The 13,348-nt window shown below is 38.5% G+C and overlaps 1 pseudogene; it reads left to right on the top strand.

Moving 5' to 3' along the window:
* The first annotated feature begins 1,367 nt into the window (after positions 1 to 1,367).
* On the top strand, positions 1,368 to 1,459 carry LOC131165173 (U6 spliceosomal RNA; annotated as a pseudogene).
* Positions 1,460 to 13,348: the final 11,889 nt, after the last annotated feature.

Here is a 13,348-nt window from a genome sequence, read left to right as displayed (position 1 = left end):
AATAATTAGAAATGTATAAGGAATAACTATTCACTTGATTCCTAAAATTTAACTATATTTCATCTTATTTTAATGCATAGTTATTCTACTAAACCAAACTAGTCACGCAATACTTACAGAATCAATAACACCCTAAATAAGCAAGGTCACCTAATCCAAGCATCGCTTAAAGGACAAATCTCATTCTAGATGCGTGAAATCACTCATATAAAGCAAGCTAGACATTGCTCAAGAGACCAAAACATTGGCTCAAGAAAAAGGGATATTAACCCTTAGTTAACTAAAAACTAGAGGCTGAAGATGATTAAAAGAAATAATCAGGCTGCGGAAGTTTTAACATAGTCATCATTATGAGCAAGGCAATATTTATCCTGACTTGTTGGGAGCAAATAATAGAAGACATAACCACTATCTCTATTTTACCTCCCTCTAAGATGATTTTTAATACATAAGTTTCAAACTCTAATTATTAAAATGTTTGATGAAGTGATTATAATACTGGTATGAATTGAAACAATATCGACAATTAATGGATGATCCTAACACACATATCTTTCATTCTTTTGCCAAGTCATTTTTTCGATCTCCTTGACATTAACAATCACATGCATGCATTTTGTGTTCCCATGGTCACTCAAATGAGAAGGGAGGTCTCTTAGTACATCGTGTTGAAGGAGAGACCTTAGTAACTGTTATTCATGTCTCTACTCCCTACTGTAATAACAAGTTAAAGTTTTGAAATGGCGTTCACCTTAAAACTTTAAAACAACACATTCTATTTCAAAGATGCACATAAAGGGAAATTTATACTTTATAAATTATGATATTAGTTGGTGCATGTACATTACACATGAAATTAACAATAAATACACACACGTGTATCAATATTCACTTAGAGAATTAAAAAATAATAATTGGTATAAAAAGCAAGCAAATTTTATACAGAACTTTGAAATGACTTGCACTATATTAAAGACGCACATGGGAAGAGTCTACACCATAATTATAATGATATTAATTATTGAATGTGCATTGCATGTGAAAATTAACAATAAATACGCGCGCACACGCCCACACACACACACACACACACATATATATAAATATATATAATAAACCAATTTTCAATTAGAGAATAAAATAAACAATTGGAAAATATAATAAGCAAATCATGAAATTTTGAGGGTTCAACAAAGTATAATGATCACAAATATTTAATTAAAAATGTGGCATGCATTTTCATCAATTAAATTAATGATTTCCATTTTTTTCTAAATGTATTCCTTTCATTTTATCAAATAACATATTATTTTTACCCTAAAAAAAACCATATAGAAAAGACTACATGTTCCAAAGGATCCTTTATTGTCGCTTTGGAGATATTTGGTAAAATTAAAACAATACAAAAAATATTAGCATGACCCATGCAAGGATGACACACACAATGGATCTTTTTTATTAAGCATATAATAAATAAATAACTTGCAAGAATCCTCGAACTCATCTGACCCAGATGAAACTGAAAGCATATCACCTTCACTGCTCCCAAAGTCTCATTCTTTTACTATATTCGTTGTGTTTGATGACCCTTATTTGTTTTCAGCATTCCCCGTCATCCTCTCCGGGCACTCAAGTTTTATGGCCCCTTTTGACCGCACTTAAAACTCTGCACATCCTTTATCTTCCTGGATTTGGACCGAGCCCTTTGGCTGCTCGATCCAACCTGAGACTTGCTTCTCTCACAATCTTGATTTTCCTCCACCATGAGCCCTTCACCTTGAATATTATTGTCATTGACCTTACTCCTTTGATGGAAACTCAACAGGGCACTCGTGATATCCTCGTCGTAACGAGGTTCGCATACATTGGAAACATAGGCAGGGAATTTAACAACATCAGCGCTTTGTCTTCATCCTAGAACTTCACATCAACCTGTTTCAGATCGTTGATGATATGATTGAATACATTGATCTATTGATTTAGATCCGAGCCATCTACCATCTTAAGCCCGTAAAGTTGTTGCTTAAGGCACAACTTGTTTGATAAAGACTTGAACATGCATCGACTCTCCAGTTTCAGCCAAACTGCCGCTGGCAAGTCCTCGCTCATGATATGGTACATCACGTCATCAACTAGACACAATCTGATAGTAGCCACAAACTTTGGCTTCCACTCCCTTCCAATTTACGTCATCCAGTTTCCTTCCGTAAAGCTCCTTCACCATATCTTATTGCACCAATACGTCCCTTACCCTCCTTTGCCAAAGTCTGAATGAAACGACTTGCTAATAAAATAAAATCTTTTCCCCTATTATAATATCAAATCTTTAACTTAAATAGCGGAAAGTCAATCATATAAAATAAATCCACACATAATACAATACCAGAGTGTCAAATCATCCCACCATATATAAACATCGTTGTTCTCTCAAAAACTACCCTTACAGATACCAAAGGTTTACCAACACATGTCACCCAAAAATAATACTCACTCTCAAAAAGGGCAATACAACAGCCCCTTTACCTGCTCGCCTGCTCTGCTCACCTACCTGGTTTACCTGAAAAATAATTCAACACTGGAATGAGTCAACGCTCAGTAAGATGAAATATGTTATTACTAGTGTATGGCTACTGAATTATATTTCTGTATGAATAATCTGTTTTAAAAATAATACCATGAATAACTGGAATTGTAAAAATTGGTATAAGTAATATATATTAAAATTATACAAACTTACTTTTCATAATACTACTACTATTTGTGAAAATCTACTTATACTTATAATATCTGAGAAAATTTCGATAGATGGTTTGTCATGATTTAACCCTTCATGACAGGGTTGTGCGGCCCGAAGGTGGGACCTATCATGGCTGGCCTACTAGGGTAAGTCAACTGAACTCCAACAGTCTGATCGGCCGCCTCAATCCATATCTGATGGAGAGCCTATCCTAACGTGGGCACGATCGATCTCATACGCCTTACTATCTCAGTAAAGTGGTTGCACTCTGAACTGAATATCTATAGCTACGGTACCATACTCTGTTGTCTGATCCATCAGGGCTTGATACTATATAGGTAACTGATATCTGTAACATACTGTTTTTTTTTACTGTGGTTTCTAAAATAACCAAAATCTCGTAGAGTTTATTTGAAATTCTAAATAAACTGACTGAAAATCTATTTTCTGTATAACTAAACTGCTGTCTGAATATCTGTATATTGGGGCGTTATGGTACTGATAAACATGTTATTCTAGAATTACTGAAAATGTATATTTCTGAGTATCCTGTTCACTGAAAAATTCGTCATTCTATATCATGCAAATATCATGGTATTTCTGTTAATAACTATAAACATGGTATTCACAAATTCTATAAGTATACTGTTCTGTTATCAACTCAAGCCACACAAATAAATATTAATATTATCAGGTTCTGGAAACTATAAATATATATATATATATATATATATATAAAATCTAAATAGTAATTTGATAACAACCTATATTTTGTACTGAAATCATAATGAGGTTTCCTAACATAGCATGTTCCCCTTACCTAACTACTAGAAAAACCCTTATGGTATACTGGTCCAACACCCGCAGGGCTTCCTATTCAACACCTTAAAAACAACATTCGCCATAACAGAATATCATTATTCCTTTGTCTCCATCATTTCCTACAACTGTTAGAAGGCCAAAACTGAATAAAAGGTCTTACCCTGATTTTGGGAAGAAATTCAACTCGATCCCACCAACGATCCGCCCCAGCAAACTTGAAGAGAACTCTTCCAGGAGCGTTGTGGTGGCCTCAGATCGTTGATCCGGCGTCTGACGAGGCCAAAATCGAAGAAAGAAGAGGGAAGGACAGTAGGAGAGAGAGAGAGGGGAAGTTTTCTGCGATTAAACCAAGTTTAGGGCTATTTATACTGTGGCCTTCGTTGATGAGCCACGTCATCTCGTCGACGAGTCTAATAGGAAATTCGTTGACAAACTCTCCCCTTCGTCGACAAAATTCAGGATCGCCCAAAACATTCTCTCTGTATTTTCTCATCGACGAAATATGCCCTCATCGACGAAACCCTTTTGTACCCTCGTCGACGAATCCTCTGTGTTCATCGACAAGGCCATGAGAAAATTCCTTGGGTTATCATATTCAAAATGCAATGTCGCGTTCGTTGATGAAGTCTGCTGCCTCCTTCTGTTTCTGTTCCCATTTCCCTCCCTCTTATTATTTTAAAAATATCATTATTCTTCGGGTCGTTACATTCTTCCCTCCTTATAAAATTTCGTCCTCGAAATTTACTATTCATATGATTCCTCTTTCTTAAAAGGCAAAACGGTCTACTTATTTTATTACCTATCCTCACTTATAGAGAAGGAATACCGTGGTTACATGGGTAGTTCTAGGAGATTACAACTATAAAAAGAAAAATCTCCCAAAACCAAAACACTACCTATCATATACTCCACATCACAATTACATTATACAAAACAAAATAAAATTACTACTACTCTAATTTATACATCACCGTTGTGTTCACTAAATAAGTGAGAATATCTCTGTCTGATCTCATCTTCAAGCTCCCACGAGGCTTCTTCTACCGCGTGATTCATCCACAAGATTTTCACTAACGGAATCCTTTTGCTACGCAATACCTACTCTTTTCTATCTAGGATCCGCACTGGAGCTTCTTTGTATGCTAGATCACCACTGAGTTCCAATTTTGCATAGTTAATGATATGGGAAGGTTCTGGGACGTATTTCCTTAACATAGAGACATGAAACACGTCGTGAATCCTGAATAGAGATGGCGGTAAAGCTAGCCGATAAACCACTGACCCAATTCTCTCAAGTATCTCAAAGGGGCCAATGAACTTAGGACTCAATTTACCCTTCTTCCCAAACCTCATGATCCCTTTCAATGGTACTATTTCTAGAAATACATGATCACCCACTTCAAATTCCAATTCTCGACGGCGAGTATCCGCGTAGCTCTTTTGTCAACTCTGTGTTGCGCTGATTCTATCTCGAATGAGTCGAACTTTATCACATGCCTGCTGAACCATCTCTAGACCCACAACTCACCTCTTGCTGACTTCATCCGAGAAAAGAGGGGATCGACATCTTCTATCGTATAATGCCTCATATGGTGTCATGTCGATGTTAGACTGATAACTGTTATTATAAACAAATTCAACTAGCGGTAAAAATTGAGTCTAGCTACCCCCAAAATTCAGTACACTCGCTCGCAACATATCCTCAAGTATCTGAATCATTCTCTATGTCTGGATGTCTATCTGAGGATGGAAAGTGGCGCTAAATGCTAGCTGAGTCCCCAGTGCCTCCTGCAAGCTCCTCAAGAACCGCGATATAAAACGTAGATCACAGTCTAAGACTATGGATACCGGCACTCCATGGGGTTGAACAATCTCCTGAATGTAAATCTCTGTTAATCTACTCATAGGGTAGCTAACTTTAATAGGCAAAAAATGAGTTGTCTTCATCAGGCTATCAACAATCACCTAAATGGCATTCTGACCACGCGGCGCCGGCAGTAGCCCAGTAACAAAGTCCATGGATATGTGGTCCCATTTTCACTCGGGAATAAAAAGTGGGTGCAACTGACCAGCCGGCCTCTAGTACTCATCTTTAACTTGTTGGCACGTCAAACACTACTACACAAATTATGTTATTTCCCTCTTCATGCCACTCCACTAGAAATACTCCCGCAGATCCCTATACATTTTCGTACTGCCAGGATGAACAGTGTATAGAGATTTGTGTGCCTCTTCTAGAATCGTCCTCCTGATACTGTCATTTGCAGGCACACACAATCTGGTACAAAATCTTAAAGCTCTATCATTGGAAATGTTGAATTCCTCTCCCTGACCATCCTGAGCTCTGGCTAGCACCTCCACTAATTCAGGATAATTTCCTTGAGTAGCTTTAATCCTTTCATACAATGTAGGCTGTACAACCAGACTGGCAATAAACGTCTGAGGATCATCTTCCACTAACTCTACACCAAGCCTTTCCAAGTCCATTTGAATCAGGTGCTGAATTGCTACTGCTAACTGCATTGTACCCTCTGATTTACAGTTTAAAGCATCAGCCACCATATTTGCTTTACCTGGGTGATAACTAATGGTACAATTGTAATCCTTGATGAGTTCTAACCACCTTCTCTGGCGCATATTCAACTCTTTCCATGTAAAGAAATACTTTAGGCTCTTGTGATCAGAAAATATATTACACTTCTCACCATATAGGTAATGTCTCCATATCTTTAGTGCATGTACAACCGCAGCCAATTCTAGATCGTGAATAGGGTAGTTCTTTTCATATTCTTTTAACTATCTGGATGCATATGCTACCACCCTACCATGCTACATCAGTACACAATCAAGCCCTTTCAAAGACGCGTCACTGTAGATAACATAATCATCACCTCCAAAAGGAATCCTTAGAACTGGTGCAGTGACGAGCCGCTGCTTTAATTCCTAGAAACTCTACTCGCATTCTTCATCCCACACAAATATGGCAATTTTCCTAGTCAAACATGTGAGAGGTCCTGATAAAGCTAAAAACCCTTCAATGAATCGACGGTAATAACCTGCGAGCCCCAATAAACTCCTGAGTTCCTACACATTCCTCGGCTTGGCCCAATTCACCACTGCATCAATCTTGCTAGGATCCACTGATATAACATCTCCTGAGATCACATGGCCTAAAAATGCAACTTGCTCAAGCCAGAACTCACACTTACTAAGCTTGGCGTAAAGCTTTTCCTCTCTAAGTGTGTAGCGACCCGACTCTTTGTACGGACCTAGGTGTCACTCACTCATACAAAATACCTGTATCTATTAAAGATGCATAGACAACCCGCCCTAAACAGGGTCAGGTGTAACTCATACATGACATTAATGTAAATGTTGCGGAAAAACATAAACATTCATCGGGATTTCTAATATACATATAATAGAGTTTACTGTTGTATCCTCAAATACATTTATACAGACTTAGAACATATTCTTTTAATACAACCCCAAAAGGATATTCCAACTAAGTTCAATATACACATAAACTACTTACATATGCTACAACCCAAAAACAATTCTCCAAGTCCTTTAATCAACTAAGACCGACGTCCTGATGGACCTGAAAACAAAGGTTGAATAATGGGGTGAGACACCTCTCAGTAAGGAAGAAAGTGACAACAGTGTGTGACCACATATGCACATTTGAATAAAACCCATGTTTGTATATGTAAAACATTTCTTTACAATACTGCAATATATAAAATTTATTTGCATATTCTAGTATTTAAATCATGCATATGATTATTAGAACACCTCCAGCTTGATATGAAAATTTGCCTGTTTACCCCGTGGCACGGGTTGTGCACTGATTGCCTTTGATAGTGTCCTGTTCGTGCAGACAGAGTCGAGCATCTTTTATAGTCCGACTACCCCTGGTTTATTTTTACCAGCAGCTTACTAACTCCTCGCAGGTTGACCATCTAACGTACCCATACTGATTTCTCATGTATGGTTGCACTGTATTGCCAGCATCGGTACCTAGCCCTAGGAGTTTATTTCAACCCCCAAACTGGAGTATCTTTCAACCCCTTTTACTAAAGTTTCTTTCAACTTCTTTTGGTCACAAGTTGTGGTTCCAGTATCATATAAATAATTTATAGCAAAATATAGTAACCTGTGCTATTCCAGTATTTTCACAATTTCAGATAATCACATTGGGTTCAAATCAGTGCCTATCCACTCAGTTTACCCCTTTTCGTTTACTAATACAGCTTGGTGCATCACCGGCCTCTATTTTCCACATACTCAGTATAACAAATTGGAACTCCGTTCACATAATCTATATCAATAGTATAGAAAATTCATGTATTTCCATTTCAACATATATCACACGAGTTTAGTCCAAAAAACAATTCTCTAAATGATATAAATCTAGTAAATATCATTTAAAAGAAAAGGTAAAGGATTCAAGCATCTCCTATTACAATATATATATATATATATATATGCAATTAAGTGATTTTCGTAAGATTTGGAGATCATACGACAAAATCCTCGTTTTTACCAAACATTGTAAAATCGTAAAACCAGCATTTCTACTCTGTAGAATTTAGCAAATAAGCAGTTAAATCATACATATAAATACAAAATAGCTTTTTAGCAGTTTAGTTTTTCAAAAATAACTGTTGTAATCAATTTCCCCTTACCTTAAACTCGAAATGAAACTTCGTATGAAATCGATCCAAACTGAAAACCCGAGATCCTGAAAACCTAAAACCATAGAACATAACCTTACTATAATTTCGACTACTATCCAAATATCCAATCAAAATTGAGATTAGATCCTTACCTCGATTTTTGGGAAAACCCAAAAATCCTCAAAATAATGATTAGATCTGCTAAAGTTGTAGAACTTCTTCTTCTGATCCCTGCCGAAACTTCCATTTTTAGAAACGGACAACGAATAGCAAAGAATCTTAGAGAGAGAGAGAGTTTCCGCTAGTTTAGAGAGAGAGAGAGAGAGAGAGAGAGAGTTTCTACTGGTTAGAGAGAGAGAGAGAGAGCTTTGGGAAGAAACTTAGCTTCTAAGCAACCAAAATGGATATTTATAGGGCCTATGACTAACTCCAACTCATCGACGAGGCGGCGTCTTCGTTGATGAATCCGCCATATGGCTCGTCGACGAGGCCATCCCTTCGTCGCCAAGTCCAAGTTCTAAATATTTCTCTGACCCGCTTGGTATTTGCTCATCAACGAGTCTCTAAATTTCGTCGATGAGGCTCTGAAGGACTTCGTCGACGAATGCAACCCCTTCGTTGACGAACCCAGCTTATACGGGGTTGGGTCTCTACAAAGTGTCTGCAGTACTTGCCTTAAATGCACCTCATGATTCTTGAAATTCTTCGAATATACCAGTATATCATCAATAAAAACCACCACAAATTGATCGAGATACTGGTGAAAGACCTTATTCGTCAAGTCTATGAAAACAGCCAGGGCATTCATCAAACCAAAAGGCATAACAAGAAATTCATAGTACCCGTACCTGGTCTTGAAAGTTGTCTTTACTACGTCCTCTGCCTTTACTCTCACCTGATGATACCCTGATCTAAGGTCAATCTTAGAATACATTTGTGTACCCTGGAGCTAATAAAACAGATCGTCGATACGGGGTAGAGGATATTTATTCTTGATAGTAGCCTTGTTAATTTCTCTATATTCAATACACATCCTCAAAGACCCATCTTTCTTCTTTACAAACAATACTGGAGCTCCCTATGGCCACACACTTGGTTATATAAACCCCTTGCTCAACAAGTCCTGCAACTACTCCTTTAATTCTCTTAATTCAGCTGGAGCCATACGGTAGGGAACCTTAGAGATTGTCGCTGTCCCTGGAGGCAAATCTATAGGAAAATCCACTTCGCGTTCGGGAGGCAATCCTGGTAGTTCCTCTGGAAAAACATCTGAAAATTCTCGCACGACTGAGGTATTGTCGAGTTTCAATTCATTTTCTAATGCTTCCTTTATAAAAGCCACAAATCCCTGATTTTTGTCCCGGAGTAACCTGCTTGCCTGTATAACTGACACCAGCTGCGGCGGAGTACGTACTCGTGAACCAACGAATCTGAATTCCTACTCACTAAGGAGTCTGAAGATTACTTCTTTCTAACAACAATCAATGCTGGCGTGATTAGTAGTCAACCAGTTTATACCCAGTATTACATTAAACCCACACATATCCATTACAATCAAATCCGCTGGTAACACTCTCCCCTGAATTTCTTTGGATGGCTTCTAAGTACCTTTTAACATCTCATTACTGACCCTGATGGTGTAGCTACTGACAATGCTATATCTAACAATTGAGTCTCACTTCCAGATAATTTAATGTAAGATGCATAGACAAAGGAATGAGTGGCACCTGAGTCAAATAGAATAATAACTAGATATGATAAAATAGTAAATGTACTTGTCACCACATCCATAGTAGCCTCAGCATCACTCGGCGTTAGAGTGTAAACTCGCACTGGGGCTACGTTTCTCTGCTAGCCTCCACGAGGCACCTGATATCCTCCCTGAGTTGCCTGATGTCCTCCACGATAGGGCTTAGGAGTTGGAACCTGGTCCTGCAGTCCTGGGCATGCACGTGCCATGTGGTCGGGTCTTCCATAATGATAACATATACCTCTCCCTGCCAAACACTCTCCCGAATGATGTCTCCCACATGTCTAGCACACTGAAAAGTTTTGTATACCCTGGTACTCCCGAGGTCCTGTCATCTGCCTCTGATCTCTTCTATCACGACCTCCTCTCCATGGACCCCTACTAGAGCCAGCCTGGTAACCCTGAGGCACCGGCCTTTTCCTCTGACTCTGAGCTGCTAAACCCATCTGAATGCCACTCTCAATGATCACAGTTCTGTCTACAACCTCCGTAAATGTCTAAGCTCTAAAGCCAATCACCTGCTCAAATAAGTTCTACTTCAATCCCTCTTTAAACTTCTTGGCCTTTTTCTCTTCATCAGGTGCTAGATGTGGAGCAAAATGTGACAACTCGATAAACTGAACTGCGTACTAGGATACGGTCATCTGCCCTTGTACCAGATGCAGAAACTCTGCTTCCTTCAAGCTCCAAACGATAGAAGGAAAATATCACTTGAAGAACAGCTCCTTGAATTGATCCCAAGTCACTGGCACTGGAACCGGCCTCTGCTCATCTATCAATCGCGCTGATCTCCACCAGTGCTTCACCTCCTCTGTCAGTTTAAACGCTACAAATACCACCTTCTATTCATCCGTACATGGAAGCACAGCCAGCGTCTCTTCGATATCCTGGGCCCAATTCTCAGCTACAATCGGGTCATCTCCTCGAGCAAAAGATAGGGGCTTCATCCACGTAAAATGCTCAATCGAACAGGCACGCTCCCCAGAGCTCCTGGCCATCTCAGCCATCACCTACTGGGTGACGCTGCGCATAACGACATCAGTATCGGCACCTCCCATACTAGAAGGTCCTGCTCCATCCCTCCTAGCATTCGTACTACTACTTCCTAGATCTATCCTGAAAAGACAAGAAAACACTTAAGAACCTTATCTTCTGTACAGACCCTACCTATTTCATTCTACTCAAATCCTATATTTATAATTAACTACTCTTCCCAATCTTAACTCAAAATCTAGTTCTGCAACCTAGACACACGACCCGACGATAGTTTACTATGATTTTCCTAAAATCATCACCCTAGGAAAAACATAAAAATCACCACGGTAAATCCTATACGTAGACCACAGAACAAACCTCAAATCATTTCCTATACTCTAGAATACCAAATTGAAACGACCTGCTAATAAAATAAAATCTTTTCCCCTATTATAATACCAAATCATTAACCAAAATAGTAGAAATTCAATCATATAAAATAAATCCACACATAATACAATACCAGTGTGTCAAATCATCCTACCATATACAAACATCATTATTCTCTCAAAAACTACCCTTACAGATACCAAGGGTTTACCAAAACATGCCACCCAAAAATAATACTCACTCTAAAAAAGGGCAGTACAACAGCTCCTCTACCTGCGAGCCTGCTCCATTCGCCTACCTGGTTCACCTGAAAAATAATTCAACACTTGGATAAGCCAACGCTCAGTAAGACGAAACATGCTATTACTAGTGTGTGGCTACTGAGTTATATTTCTATATAAATAATCTGTTTTAAAAATAATATCATAAATAACTGGAACTGTAAAAACTGGTATAAGTAACATATATTAAAATTATACAAACTTACTTTTCATAATACTACTACTATTTGTGGAAATCTACTTCTACTTATAATATCTAAGAAAATTTCCTTGGATGGCTGTATGTCATGATTTAACCCCTCATGACAGGGTTGTGTGACTCAAAGGCAGGACCTATTGTAGTGACCGAAAGAATAATAGTGTGTAAATAATAACGAGGGAGAGAAATGGAAACAGTGACAGAAGGAGGCAGCCGACTTCGTCGACAACATTGCATTTGGATGGAATAACCCAAAAGAGTTTCCACAGGATCTCGTCGACGAACACAGGGAGTTTGTCGACGAGTGCATAAGGGGACCTCGTCGACGAAGCTACGACTCGTCGACGAGAAAATACCGAGAGAAGAATTTGGGCTACTCTGAATTTCATCGATGAAGGGTAAGGTTCGTCGACGAAATTACTTAAGGACTCGTCAACGAGATGACATGCCTCGTTGACGAAGCCCGCAGTATAAATAGTCCTAAACTGATTTTAATCACAACAATTTTCTGCAGTCTCTTCTCTCTCTCCAACGGCCTCCCCCTCTCCTCTCTTCGATTTCGGCCCCATCAGTAGCCAGATCGATGATCTGAGGCCACCACGACGTTCCTGGCGGAGTTCTCTTCAAGTCTGTCAGAGCGGATCATCAGTGGGACGAAGTTGGAATTCATCCCAAATCCAAGGTAAGGTCTTTTATTTGGAATTTGGGTTTTTAGCAGTTGTAAGAAATGTAATAGACATAAAAATAATAATTTTTTGTTCTAAGATTTATGGTTTTCAGGGTGTTAAGTGAAGAACCTTGCGAGTGTTGGACCCATTACAGTAAGGGATTTTTAGTAAGAAATAGGTAAGGGAAATATGCTATGCGAGGCAATTTTACTACGTTCCTGTATAAACTATACGTTTTTATCAGATGATTATTTACGATAGAAATTTATACAGTTTATCATTTATGTATAATATGCTTAAAATTACTGTGTGGCTTGAGTAAAGAAACATGTTTTACAGTATTTTCGGGATATATTTTACAGAATAAACAGCCAGTGGTTATGTTTTATAGTAATTGCAGAATACCATGATTATATAGTTTTTAGTACCATGATTATGTAATTTTCGATACCATGATTGTACAGTTTCTAGTACCATGACTTACAGATTACAGTTCAGTTTAGAAACACAGTTGACACAGTTACAGTTTATTTCATTGTCATGGTAAATACAGTTATTTCATAATCATGGTAAATCAGATAGTTTTGTATAGAGATGTATTATATAGTATCAAACCCTGTTGGACCATACAGTTATAGAGTACGGTACCGTAGCTATAGAAATTTCAGTTCAGAGTGCAACCACCTATTTAGATAATACGAGGTAGTAGGTCGATCGTGCCCAGATGTGGGCAGGCTCCCCATCAGATATGGGTTAAGGAGTGGTCAATTTGACTGAGGGAGTATAGTGGTTTATCCTGGTCGGCTAGCCAGGGTAGACCCCGCCTACGGGCCACACAACCCTGTCA

The sequence above is a fragment of the Malania oleifera genome, chromosome 9, assembly GCF_029873635.1.
Source record: "Malania oleifera isolate guangnan ecotype guangnan chromosome 9, ASM2987363v1, whole genome shotgun sequence".
NCBI classification, from domain to species: domain Eukaryota; kingdom Viridiplantae; phylum Streptophyta; class Magnoliopsida; order Santalales; family Ximeniaceae; genus Malania; species Malania oleifera.
This window is presented reverse-complemented; position numbering and strand designations above follow the sequence as displayed.